This window comes from Phocoena phocoena, chromosome 12 (assembly GCF_963924675.1).
Source record: "Phocoena phocoena chromosome 12, mPhoPho1.1, whole genome shotgun sequence".
Taxonomy (NCBI): domain Eukaryota; kingdom Metazoa; phylum Chordata; class Mammalia; order Artiodactyla; family Phocoenidae; genus Phocoena; species Phocoena phocoena.
The window spans coordinates 13,840,643-13,855,246 of NC_089230.1; positions in this window are offsets into that span (position 1 = coordinate 13,840,643).

Genomic DNA, 14,604 nt, shown 5'->3' on the forward strand with positions numbered 1-14,604 from the left:
GGGCCAAGGCCACAGCCTCAGCCTCTGTGGACCTCTTTGCAGCAACCTCTGTCCCTCCAACCTGTAGCTGCCAGAATGATCTTTTTCTTTTTTCTTTTTTCTTTTGCACAGGCCTCTGACCGTCGCGGCCTCTCCTGCTGCGGAGCACAGGCTCCAGACGCGCAGGCTCAGCGGCCATGGCCCACGGGCCCAGCCGCTTCGCGGCATGTGGGATCTTCCCGGACTGGGGCACGAACCCGTGTCCCCTGCATCGGCAGGCGGACTCTCAACCACTGTGCCACCAGGGAAGCCCGATCTTTTTCTTTTAAAAGGTTTTACTTAATCATGAACGACTTTATAGTAAATAAAATAATGCAATAGACATGCACATTTTATTACTATTATTCCTCTGCTTAAAACCCTCCATGGCTTCCCACTGCTCTCAGGATAAAGATCTATGTGAAATATCAAGACCAGCAATAGCCGGCTTCCACCTCCCTAAGGGTCTCGCCTTCACCACCGTCTGTCTCCTTCTCCAGGCACTTGGGAGCTGCAGTGCTTCCCGGCGTCTGTGTGTAAGATGCCCATCCCCCGCTTTCTGAAATCCGTTCCTTGTCCCCAAAAGGCATCTCAGAAAGCCTCCCCTTCTGTCCATGGTCAGGCCCCCCAGCGACACAGTTTCATAGCCCAGTGTTATTTTTCTTCAGACTTTCATCGTACCATCCAAGGATGTTCATGTGATAGGTGACTGCTGTTCTCTCTGCTATTGGAATAGTGTCTTACTCTTTCTGAGCACCAGGAGAGGGACCGTGGCATGTCAGTTTTGTTCACTGCTGATGTCCACCCGTGGAACTTCTGCCATCGAATAGTTTGCTTTTGGCTTCGACGGTTGGCAAGATTTATTCTCTCTTCAGGGTTACGAGCCTTTTGCAGAGCAGGCCAAGTGGACACACACACAGCCAAAGGTGTCCTGACCTTTTCTCCTGCCTGTAGCCGATTTCCTAGATGGAGTTACGAATGCCCACAGAACCAGGACAGGCACCTTTGTCCTGTGTGTGAAGGGAGGAAAGCGATCTGAAAGCATACACTGCTTTCTCAGTTGAGTCTCACTAACTTTGGGGTTGGGATCAAGGACCTAAAACTGAAGCTCTTAAGATAATGGGTGGTGATTTTGGAACTCAGGTGGGATTGCGTTCCATCCAAGGAGAACCCAGCGAGTCGTGTTTACCTGGCTCTACCACTTACTAGCTGGGTGGCCTTGAGCAATTTACTTAGTGTCTGTGCCTCTTCTTCCTCATTGTAAATTGGGAATAGTAGTGGTTCTTACCTTATGGGATTGTTTTGAGGATAAAATGAGTTATACCTGTAAAGCTCTTATAACAATGCTTGGTTCATATGTGCTCAATAAATGTTAGTTAGCTATTACTATTAGAACTAATATTATTATTAAATAATAAAGGAGCAGACTAACATGGATAAATGAAATATAAAGGGTAAGAAATAAGTCCTTTCAGTCATCAGCACAATTTTCATCCTTTATCAGTTCAAGCAAGAATTACTGGGCTTCCCTGGTGGCGCAGTGGTTGAGAGTCCACCTGCCGATACAGGGGACATGGGTTCGTGCCCCGGTCCGGGAGGATCCCACATGCTGCAGAGCGGCTGGGCCCATGAGCCGTGGCCGCTGAGCCTGTGCGTCCGGAGCCTGTGCTCCGCAACGGGAGAGGCCACGGCAGTGAGAGGCCCGCGTACGGCAAAAAAAAAAAAGGAATTACTTATGAGTAAATAAGTAAATAATACACATAAACTACTAAATGTTCAATAAGGGATAGTGAGTAGCTATAGCAGCAACAGCAGCAGTGGAAGCTGATGAGGAGATGCAGCTTTGCTTTCTTTGCAGCACTGGAGATTGCGAGGGGGTGGCCTAGAAATGCAGGGGAGACCAAAGACCAGCTTCTTCCTGAAATCAGAAGATCGCTGTGCACTTTTGAAAGAGCTCTGCCTTTTCTGACCGTGGTGCTAAATCTAGTTTTGCATCTTGCTTTCAGGGACAGATGCTAAAATTCAGCAGCATGGTCCCAGATTTAGACCGGCTAAATGAGCTTGGATACAGGTTGCCGCTAAATGATAAAGAAATCAAAAGGATGCAGAATCTGAACCGGCACTGGTCTCTGATCTCCACCCAGACTACAGAAAGATTCAGGTAGAGTAACCCAGAGATGTTTTGGCCACTCTGAAATATCAGTAGAAATAAGTTCATGATTTGTGTATATTTATAAATTCTAGATCTTTGCAATGTTATTCACACAATTTGAACTAAAAGTGAGAAGCTCAAAATGTGAAGTGATTTCCCATGTTTAATGTACTGAATATTGTTTTAATCAAAAAATAAAACTTTTATATAAGAATATATTAAAGATACATAATTTTGTCATTTAAATTTCTTTTCTTCAATTTTCTTTTTATTTTTCACAAAATTTTACTACCTAACATGAAAGCTTTGTGGAGGTCAAATTAGAATTGGAACAGAGAATATTTAATCTAGTTTTATATGTTGAAGGTATAAGAAAAAAGCAACAGTATCACCATTATTCATTTTCCTTCTTCTGTCAGTAAGTTACAGTCATTTTTGCTACAACATCAAACTTTCTTGGAAAAATGTGAAACATGGATGGATTTCCTAGTTCAAACAGAACAGAAGTTAGCCGTAGAGATTTCAGGCAATTATCAGCATCTTTTGGAGCAGCAGAGAGCACATGAGGTAAGTTATGCCAGTACATTTTTGGGTGATAAAATTGTTTTAGGCCTTGTAAGATGCTGCAAAATGCCATGTGGAAGAATGAAAGCCCTATAATGTGTGCTGAATCTGCTGAAATGCATGCGATGTTTTTGCCTCTTCCTTAAGCTTGAAGTTTCGATATCTTAATCACAAAACTGCAGTCCAGTCTTTATTCCATAGTTGGTTATAAGCATGGGGCAGGCTTCAGTACCCTGCAAGGTATGGTGCCAGAATTGTGGTAAGATAATTTCCCAGTTGAATTACAGACTACACTAATATTGTCAAGGCTAGTTTCATTAAGAGATTATGCTTTGATCAAAAGTCTTTGATAAATAAAAATTGTGAGTTCTTTAAAAAACAGGTACATATTTTATACTAGGAAATCAAACTACCAAATATCTCCAGGTGTGCCTCTTGATCAAATTGCATTATAATCATTTCTCAAGAAATATCAAGAAAGAATTAGATACAAAAACAAATTAATTGGGCTTCCCTGGTGGCGCAGTGGTTGAGAGTCCGCCTGCCGATGCAGGGGATGCGGGTTCGTGCCCCAGTCCGGGAAGATCCCACATGCCGTGGAGCGGCTGGGCTCGTGAGCCATGGCCGCTGAGCCTGCGCGTCCGGGGCCTGTGCTCTGCAATGGGAGAGGCCACAACAGTGAGAGGCCCGCGTACCACAAAAAAAAACAAAAACAAAAAATTAATCAATTTGCAATTAGTCTCTATTTTGCTATTTACTGGCGTAACTAAGTTGCTCCCGTGTTTATGAAATATACACAAATGGAGAGATAGGATGCAGCTAAAGCAGAGAAAAGCTTCATGCTGGACTTTAAAGAGAATGAAATTAATTTTAAGACATTTTGCTTAAATTTTTTAAAATAGAGAATTTAAATATGTGTAAGGGATTTTTAAGTCCAGTTTTATAGAGTTGACCAACAATGAAGTAATATACAGTGAATCAAAACTAAAATGAGATAGTACCTCACACACACTAGAATGGCTACAATAAAAACGAAAACAAGTGTTGGTGAGGGAATAGAGAAATTGGAATCCTCATACATTGCTGGTGGGAATGTAAAATGGTGAAGCTACTTTGCAAAACAATTTGGCAGCTCCTTAAAGTGTTAAACATAGAATTACCGTGTGACCCAGAAATTCCACTCCTAGGTATACACCCAAGAGAAAGGAAAATATATGTCCATACAACAGCTTGTACCAGAATTTTGTTCATTGCAGCATTATTCATAATAGCCCAAAAGTGGAGGTGACCCAGATACCCACTAACTGATGATGAATATGATAAAATGTGGTATATCCATTCAATGGAATACTGTCCAGCAATAAAAAGGAACACAGTACTCATACATACTGCAGCATGGATCAACCTTGAAAACATTATGCTAAGAGGAGAGAAGCCAGTCACAAAAGACAGCAAATGACCTGATCTCATTTATATGAAACATCCAGAGTAGGTAAATCCATAGAGATCAGTGGCTACCTAGGGCTGGGGGGATTGAAAGGAGATAGGGAGTGATTGCTAATGAGTATGGAGCTTTTGGGGGGAGTTATGGCAATAGTCTAAAATTGATTGTGGTGATGATTGTATAACTCTGGAAATACAATAAAAATCATTAAATTGTAAATAGGTGAATTGTATGATATAGAATTCTATCCCAATAAAGCTGTTTAAAAAACAGTGAAACTCTGAAAGACTTTCTCTTGAGCTTTTTTAGTAGTGAAACAATTTTTTTTTTGCGGCACGCGGGCCTCTCACTGTTGTGGCCTCTCCCGTTGCGGAGCACAGGCTCCGGACGCGCAGGCTCAGCGGCCTTGGCTCATGGGCCCAGCCTCTCTGCGGCATGTGGGATCTTCCCGGACCGGGGCACGAACCCGCGTCCCCTGCATCGGCAGGCGGACTCTCAACCACTGCGCCACCAGGGAAGCTCTAGTAGTGAAACAATTTTATTAACTGAGTTAAATTGAAAAACAGTGAGTTTATAAAAAGGGTGGATTTTTTTCCATTCTTCAACATTTTAGAAGGTCTTAATGATTCTCTGTCTGAAAATGGACCATATTCTGCATATTAAAAAAAAACAGAATACAAATTATGTGTTAACTGACTTTATTAGGTGATTTTGAAAGGAAGAAGGGAAACATAATTCTACTTTTAGTCACTTAGTTTTAGTAAACAAAAACTAAACTGTATCTTTAAGTTTATCTTAATTGATGGTTTAAAAATATTCTTACATTGCAGGTTTTCATATACAACCTGATTCAGCTGGAAATATTTTTCATAGTCTTGCTTGAACCAGAATTTTTGGAAAGTTATTGGAGAACTGGTCACTAAAATTAGGAACTCTAAATTATGTTTTTCTTTTTTAAAAATAACAGTTGTTTCAAGCAGAGATGTTCAGTCGTCAGCAGATTTTACACTCGATCATTGTTGATGGACAGCATCTTCTAGAACAAGGTCAAGTTGATGACAGGTAGGATCTTCGATATATTATTATGAAGAAAGGTTCCAGTACATTAGCCATTTTCTTTTGAATGAGCAGGTTAGAGGGCATAGAGCCAATCTTCCTAAGGCAATTGTACTGGAGAGGAGCCTCAGAAATTGGAGGAAAGACTTGTCTGAATCTCTGAAGTGACTAAGTATTGAATCTTTTTAAAGAATTGCTATTATATTACATGAAGGACATAGAGTAATTGGAAATCACCTAGCCAACCTTCGCTAGTTGTCTGTAGGGGACTAGAATTAATGAATAGATCAGAATGAATTGTGTCAGTGATGTATCGGTGGTTTGTCAACAGATGCTTCTAATATTCTCATATGATTACAGAAATTTTATTCCTCAGAGGAGCATAGAGATCACTAGACCATCTCTCTTGTTTACAAATGAAAACTTGAGGCCCAGAAATGTGAACTGATTTGACCAAGGTCACATAACTAAGTAGCAATAGAATCAAGCCTAGCACTCGTGTACCTTGTCTTTAGTCAGGACCAGCCAGGTTTCCTATACCATGATAACACCTCCACATTTGAAAATGGTTTGCTGACTTAAGGCAGATTACACTCACCCTGAAACCCTGCTTCCTCTTTATTACTTAGCAGATTATCTCTGTATTAAAAATGCAGAGGGAAAATCTAGCTCCTCTTAAGATTTATGGCGTATGAATTGGCAATTTCGTCCTCCATTTACATTTCCTAGTAACAATGTTTACTCTACCCCATTACTTTCCGTGGTGATATTTGGCATACAAACCTCATTTATTTTATCACATATGTATGTCTTTTCCATATTTACAACAGTAGTTGTGATTATAATTAACTTAGTTTTTTTTCCCCAAAAAATAGAAAATAAGTCATTATTTTTATTAAGAGCTTTTTGAAAAAAAGTTTTGGAAACAATTTCAGTTTTAAGTGGATATTTCTTTGGAAGTACATGAAAGATTTTCATGATTAAGCTTGGAACAACAAAATGTGATGCCACATTTATTCTATTCTAAGGAAGCCAAACTTAAATGTGAGCTTTACTAAGAATTTAAGGCCTTCGAAATAAGACACATTCAAGTGCAATTAACTTATCTTTGGCTTTATCCTCCCTACTCTGTAACAATATTATAAAAGCTTGAGTCATTAAGTAAAATAAAATTTAAAATTCATGCTCAAGCCAACATCTATTAAATTTTAAATGTTAACAGGGAAAAACACCAAAGAGATGAAAATGGGAGGATGGGAACCAAGGGTAATTTTGAAAGCTGCCAGTGAAAAAAATTACAGATGAGAGCCTGTTGACAAATAGGAAGGTCCTAGATTACAGATGTATTGCGTTTTAAAAGTTCGTTTATACGTTTTGTTTTTGAAAGTTCAAGTTCAGCATTGAGCCCAGTGTCATGTTGTGAGTAGTTCCTCATGCTGACAGATAGCTCAGAGCAGCTTGGTTCTACAAAGTGAGGATGGAGGCTCCAAAGAGACCCTGGATGGCTAGCTGATAGTGAAGCAATATATAGGGTACTCTTCTCCAAGCCCTGGAGTTAGATGTTTTCAGAGATGATAGATGCTTGTAACTTTTAGGGATGTCTCATGAACCTAATTCATCATATTTGGTTCTACTGAAATTAGATTATAAATATCAGAATTTCCTCCCAAAACCAGAAGCACTTAATGACACATTTGGTTACAAAATCAAAGTTTAAAGTGGCCCTCGATAATAAGAGGTACCAAGAATATAGGAGCCCAGGACAGTAAATCCAACTCAGAGCAGAAGCCCCCCACAGGAGGGAAGAAAAGCAAGACTAGTAACCTAGAGAATAAGCAAGTAATGTTACACTTTAATACTAAAATGTGTGGATAACACTGTAATCTACAAAGAGACTCATGCTGTTTGATACTGGACAAACCAGTTCTAAAGCCACAGTCGGATGTTAAGGAAAACATAATAAAAAACTACCAACATTTTTTAAAGGTAGTAAACAGAGGTAGGAAGAACCAGCTACAAGATCTGAGTTGAGTTAGCCTAAAATTGAGAAAGCGTAAATAAAATTTAATATCTCTAAGTATATGCACAACCTTTATTCAGAAAATGATGACTAGATAGTTTTCATTTTGCTAAGAACAAGTGAACTGGGCTTAAAACGTTAGAAGGGATGATTTAGATGAGTTTGTGAAATCTGCTAAAGATTAGGACTGTCTACTGCGACGGAATGCTGAGAATTTATGGAGCACAGTTTTTAAAAATATTTTTACGTAACATAGTTTTATTTAAATGGTTTATGATTCCAGCTAAAGTAACCCAGTCTTGTTCATCCAAAGTGACTTATAATTGTAGCTGAAGACAGAGGTCGTAAATAAGCTGGGCCCCTCCTTTCCTGCTGTTGCGTACACAGGGTGCTGCCACGTGCTGCATACATGCTACAGGCACGTTCGGGGGCCGTTCGCATCGTAGCTGCTGCCCTACACTCTGTCCCCTCTCATGCACTCTGAGAGAGGGTAAATGACAGTTGACCTTACAGATATGTCTTCCACCTGTGCTAAGATGTGAACACACTCACCATTTGCAAACACTGATAGCTTAACTGTTATTAATTTTTTAAATTACTTTCAGTAGACCTGGTAACAGATCATGGCATGATATATGAAAACCTCTGCCCTAGATCACCTCTTAGGGCTTAGGGTCATCAAGTATGTGTGTATGTATGTATGTGTGTGTGTGTGTGTGTGTGTGTGTCGGTTGATTATGTAACTACATCCAGGATAACGGTGGTTTTCCTTATGTAATTATTTCTTCACCAGGGATGAGTTCAACCTCAAATTGACCCTTCTCAGTAATCAGTGGCAGGGAGTGATACGCAGAGCCCAGCAGAGGCGAGGCATCATTGACAGCCAGATCCGCCAGTGGCAGCGCTATCAGGAGATGGCGGAAAAGCTTCGTAAATGGTTGGTTGAAGTGTCCTATCTCCCCGTGAGTGGTCTCGGAAGTGTCCCAATACCACTGCAGCAAGCAAGGACCCTCTTTGATGAAGTGCAGGTAAGGTGCAAAACAGGCGGTTTTTAAACCTCTTCTGCATTTCCACTGCACGCTTTACCCTGGCCTCGGTTCCTCAGAAGGCTATTAGAGTGACGCTGGAATGAGGGCAAGCATTGTTCTCAAATGTCAGCAGAAATATGTAAAATGATGGCATTACAAAGTCCATATTTAACAGTGAAAGTAGGGCGAGTCCCAGCCTCTCACAAAGACTGACTCCATTTCACCCACCGAGGCCTCCCAGCAGCTCAGTGAATCCCAGCGTGGATGGAAAGGCAATGACAAGGAAAGGAAAACTTTGCACTGATTATACATATTTCACTCATGAGCAGTTTAACTGAAGTATTCCAGAAAAGATGAAAGACTCAGTCCTGTGTGAGCTGTTTGTCCATTCCCCTGACTTTCCCCAGCCTGGGAGTTTGGGAGTCCATCCTCTTAGATGGAGACCACCACACCCTCTCATCAGTCCCTCCCAGTATATTTCATAGGCTCCTCTTGTTTTGAAGGTCACTGTTCTCTGCTTCCTTTCTCCTCCTTGCTTCTCTGGGAAACCTCATCTATACACGTGGCTTCCACTACTCCCTACAGGCAGAGAAGGGTCAAGTTGGTATCTTCTGGTCACGTTCACCTCCTGAGCCTCCAACTCATGTATTCAGCCCCCTTTTAGCTTCATATCTATGTGTATCACAGACATAATATACTCCATGGTTCCAATAGAGCCTGTGATCTCTGGATCAACCATTCTCCACCAGTCCATTCCACGTGTCCAAACCGAGGAAATATCACCAGCTATCTGGTCTATCAGTCAGCAACCCAAAGTCATTCTAGAGCTATACCCTTCATTTTATCTCCCTCCCCATATCTTATATCCCTCAAGTCTCCATCCCTACTGCCACTACCTTAGATTAGGTGCTCATGATTTCTTGCCTAGATAGACAATAGCTTCCTAACCTGTCTTAAAGTATCCAATATATGGCCTTCCATTCCATTTTCTACCCCACCGCTTAATACTCTTCCATGAATCTCAGTCACTTTTACTATAAAAACCAAACTCCTGTGCAAGGTGTGGTCTGGCGTCATCTTCTACCACCCTCTTACGGGAATCCTGTATTCCAGCCGCTGAAAACTAAGTCCAGTGTCCTGAATCCGTCATATTTATCCTGTATAGCAGATTTGCCCACCCTGTTTCTCTGTGTGGAAGATGTCTTCTCCCTGAGTCCTGGCTCTCATCACAGCAGATCCTTCTTAATCTGGTTGTGTTCCTGTGTCTTTCAAAACTCGTGAAGGCTTCACCATTTGAAGAAGCCTCCCTGTGCACCCAGCGTGGGTCAGATGTCCCTCTGTGCCCCTGTGCGTCAGTGTCATAGAGCAGTTTTCCTATTGCATCGTGATTGCGTTTAACTTGGGAGCAGAAACTAAGCTTTCTGTGTGGAATTCTCATTTATTTATACATTGCTTCAATCAGGCCCAAAGTACTGGGTCAGTAAAGCTTTTTGGAAAAAAGAGGGCATGTTATGTATGCAAAATTTTAGGATTATTTAAAAATACTCATAATGGGGAAATGGTAAAGAGGAGGATGAGAAAGTAAAAATCTACGGTTTCTTTCAGTTCAAAGAAAAAGTGTTCCTGCGACAGCAAGGCAGCTACATCCTCACCGTGGAGGCTGGCAAGCAGCTCCTGCTTTCTGCCGACGGTGCGGCTGAGGCTGCCTTGCAGGCTGAACTCGCTGAAATCCAAGAGAGATGGAGATCAGCCAGTGTGCATCTGGAGGAGCAGAAGAAAAAACTGGCCTTCTTGTTGCAGGTAAGTTCGGCTCTTTCCTCCTGTAGGCCTAATGCAGTTTTAAAAGCCCTTTATTACTCAGCCATAAAAAGAAACAAAATTGAGTTATTTGCAGTGAGGTGGATGGACCTAGAGTCTGTCATACAGAGTGAAGTAAGTCAGAAAGAGAAAGACAAATACCGTATGCTAACACATACATATGGAATCTAAAAAAAAAAAAATGGTCTGAAGAACCTAGGGGCAGGACAGGAATAAAGACACAGATGTAGAGAATGGACTTGAGGACACGGAGAGAGGGAAGGGTAAGCTGGGATGAAGTGAGAGAGTGGCATGGACATATATACACTGCCAAATGTAAAATAGCTAGCTAGTGGGAAACAGTCGCATAGCACAGGGAGATCAGCTTGGTGCTTTGTGACCACCTAGAGGGGTGGGATAGGGAGGGAGGGAGGGAGACACAAGAGGGAGGGGATACGAGGATATATGTATATGTATAGCCGATTCACTTTGTTATAAAACAGAAACTAACACACCATCGTAAGGCAATTCTACTCCAATAAAGATGTTAAAAAAAAAAAAGCCCTTTTAATAGTCGTGCTGCTTCCTCAGCGTTGTTATCCTGCGAATCAAATAATGCAGATCGTTACGTCAGACCCTGAAGTATTTTGATCCCCTGTGTCCTGTTTAGGACGTTGTCCTGTCTTGCATGAACTAGAAAAGTTTCCCAATTTTCAGCAGGTGGTCTTTTAGGAAAATCCCCCAACAAACTAGTTTTAAGTCTAGTAAGACCATCCAAGCAATGAATTCTGATTCATGGCCAGTGCTATGCCAGAAACCATGAGATGACTTTATAAATCTAGACAAGAATGCAAAGAGTAGATTCCACTCCCTAATCTAAGACTCTAAAGTGGTTTTCAAGATTGATGTCTCTTCTTTTATAGCAGGGAAAAACCTATCCAAGAAGATACTCTTGATTTGATCTTAGCTTATCCAAGCAAGTTGCTATGAGATAAAATCTCCAGGAGGTATATTAAACCTTTAGTTGGATACAGATAGCAGGCTGATCACACAGCAAGTTTAGGGAAATTTAGATTTAGCAGACCTCCCACAATATGCTTTTCTCCCTCACTTTCCAATTCCTTGCATAAGACGCGATTAAAGCAGCAGTTGAATTAAGGCATAGACTCTAAACTCAGATAAACCCAAGTTAAAACCATTAAAAAACCAAGTAACCTGGTTAACTCAACCTATCAAAACCTCAGTTTCCTCATCTGTAGAGTGGGTATGACTACATTTCTTGCATAGGGCATTGTGAGGGTTTAATGAAATAATGGAAGTAAATCATGTATCAGAGTACCTGGTACATACTGAGTACTCAGTAAATGATGGTAATTATTATTGTTTATATTATTATCATTTTGAAATTGAACATGACTAAATACTGAAGTTTTATATGTGTTGATAATCACCAACACTTGAACAAGATTATTAAATTTGGACTGTCACTTTTTGGATCAAAGGTAATAACTAAAGCTAATGAAACACATTTTGCTTTTTTTAATGCTTAAAGTATGCACACTCATTGGGTTATTCTACTGAATTTTATTTAATAATATATGGGGATATATGTATACATGTGGCTGATTCACTTTGTTGTACGGTGGAAACTAGCACAGCATTGTAAGGCGATTATACTCCAATAAAGACGTTAAAAAAATAAAAATAAAATGCTGAAAAAAAAACAATATATCACCTTCTGTGTAGGAAGCAATCAATCAGAAATACCACCCAACATATGTTAGAGAACCATTTTTTGCACACAGCACAATTCATCAGTAATACGACATGCCTGATTCTTTTTTCTTCTTTTTTTTGCTTTCAGGAAAGGATTAAAAACATTGTAAATCATTCTGCAGAGAACATGTTAATCATATCTTTTTCTTTATTTGTGATTGATTTTTGGACACGTTTCTAAGACTTAATAAGGCGAGATGGCTGAGTCACTACATTTGCTTTTCTTGTTAGTCTATTTGTTGGTGTATAAAACATCCACTTTGATAGATGTTTGCAGACCGTAACATTTAGTTATTTCCTTATAATTCATGTAGTAAAAAAGACTTGGTTATAGCTTCAGAACCTAAGCCATCCTTGGAAAGGGGAATCCCTATTCTCTTGTTAAAGTTTTATTTTCTTTTGGATCATACACTAGGTCCTGTTTGCCTAAAAAGGAATTTATGGAGCTAAATTCTAATGTTTATACAGCCTCATTTTACTGTATCTTTTCACCGTAACTATAAAGCTTACATATTTTTAGCTTTTAATTAAATGCTGAGTAAATATGCCAAAAACAGTCATTATAATTCTATGCCTTGCATGTTTACCCGCTTTACTATTGCCTCTTACTTTGGTTAGGAAGAATAAAAAGCTGACCTTTTCTCTTTTAGATCAGTGAACATTTCTCGCCTGCGTGTTCAGAGATTTCAGTGTGTGATGATTTAACTGAGAATGTTGTTCAGTTTAAGCAAAAGAGGATCTTTTGTCTGTCCTCACTATGCTTAGCGTTGATGAACTAAGTGTAGCCTGGGAACACCGAGATCTCTTTTGTGTTTGTTTTTTGTTTTTGTTTTTGTTTTTGCGGTACGCGGGCCTCTCACTGTTGTGGCCTCTCCCGTTGCGGAGCACAGGCTCCGGACGCGCAGGCTCAGCGGCCATGGCTCACGGGCCCAGCCGCTCTGCGGCATGTGGGATCTTCCCGGACCGGGGCACGAACCCGTGTCCCCTGCATCGGCAGGCGGACTCTCAACCACTGCGCCACCAGGGAAGCCCCCGAGATCTTTTACTAAAGCAGAATTGGAACAAATCTGTCCAAAATAGACATTTGGGGCTTTTGTTTTTGGGGTCTTGTTTTTGTTCTTTCTGGTGAATGGGAAGAGGGAATGAGGTTATGTACTCTAGGAAGTTCCTCGAAGGAATTTTAAAGAGAAATGAGAACTTTGGGCCAAACTCTCAGTTTATTTAGAAACCAAAAGACATTATGAGCAGGGAGGCACTGTAGCCAGCACTTCTTAAAGAAGACAGTTGTAATAGCATCGTGCATTGCTGTGCTGAAAATAAGGCATCGGGAGAGAAGATAGGAAGAGCCGAGACAAGAAAAGACCAGTGACGAAAGATGATGAAAGGGAAAATGTGAAGGGAAATGCAGCAGGATTTGGCTCCAGGCTAACTACTAAAAGCAACTCAAGTTGTCTCTCTTTGGAGCTCAGTAATTTAAGTTGAAGGGACGGTTACTGGGGAGGGGGAGGCCAGGAATGGGAGGTATTGGACAAAATGAAGGAGATTTGTTTAGTTGAATTTAATTGGCACTGAGACACCAAATGTGGGCTAATTTGTAGATAGGGTGCTGTAAAGAATAAAGTCTCCATCATGGTTCCTCTCATTTTTTTCTTTTCTAATTACTTAAGAAATACATGTGTCTGAAAAAGATGTAGATAATAATTGAAGCATAGAGAGTAAAAACTGAAATTTCCCCTACACCACCACCCAAATCCTAGAATCTTCCCCAGAGGGAACTCTTGTTACCTTTGGCGTGTAATCTTCCAAAACACAAGCACATCATGTATGTTTTCTTTTGTCAGTACATAGGGATCTCCACATTCCACACCACCATTCTATCCTTCAGAACACTTACCAGTAGCTGGCATATAAGGTTTACATTTAAAAAATTGTGCATTATTTTTCTTCCTCTACTTTTTTTCTTTGGATAGGTTTTATGTTTTACACATAGCCCTTTGTTACATATGTTTCAGTACCATCAAGAGAAAGCCAGTCAAATGCCATGCTTTTTAGAGCTATATGTTTCTACTTCTGTAACAATTCAAATCTAAGTGGCTTATACTATTTATATATTGAATTGAATCAGAGTCAGGGTTATATTATTTTTACATTTCATGTCACTTCTCTTACCTATATGTACTTTCACCCTGAAAGAGATTTCATATCCTCTTTTCTATCCTTTAGAGTGCATTGAGATAGTGTAGACATTAGCGCCATTATGGGTGGAGTTAGGAAAGAGGCAAAGTACTGTGTTCATACTCTCACCTCTGCAGATAGATTTGGATTCAAGTAACATTTTTGAGTACCCGTAGTATGCTGGGTGTCTAGTACTTGGTGTCTTGGCACCCATCTTTTCCTTTAATCCTTTAATACAATTATAGAGAGTTTGTGTATCGTTGCAGTTTTCATAAGCAACACATAGTGCATTACCTGCTTGCAGTCACCCAGATGATGAGAACCGTCCAGTTTAGAACTCAGCTCTTCCCACGCTCCCCCCTGTAGCGTGGGTGTGGGCGCTTTCACAGTATTCATCGGTGTAACTTTAATTCTTTCTCTGGGAATCGAGAAGAGAGTTTTTCTTGTTTTCCAACTTCCTGCTCCTTAAAAATCCATGAAATTTCTTTTGCTTCCCATTATAGGACTGGGAAAAATGTGAGAACGGAATAGCTGATTCTCTGGAGAAACTACGAACCTTCAAAAAGAGGCTCTC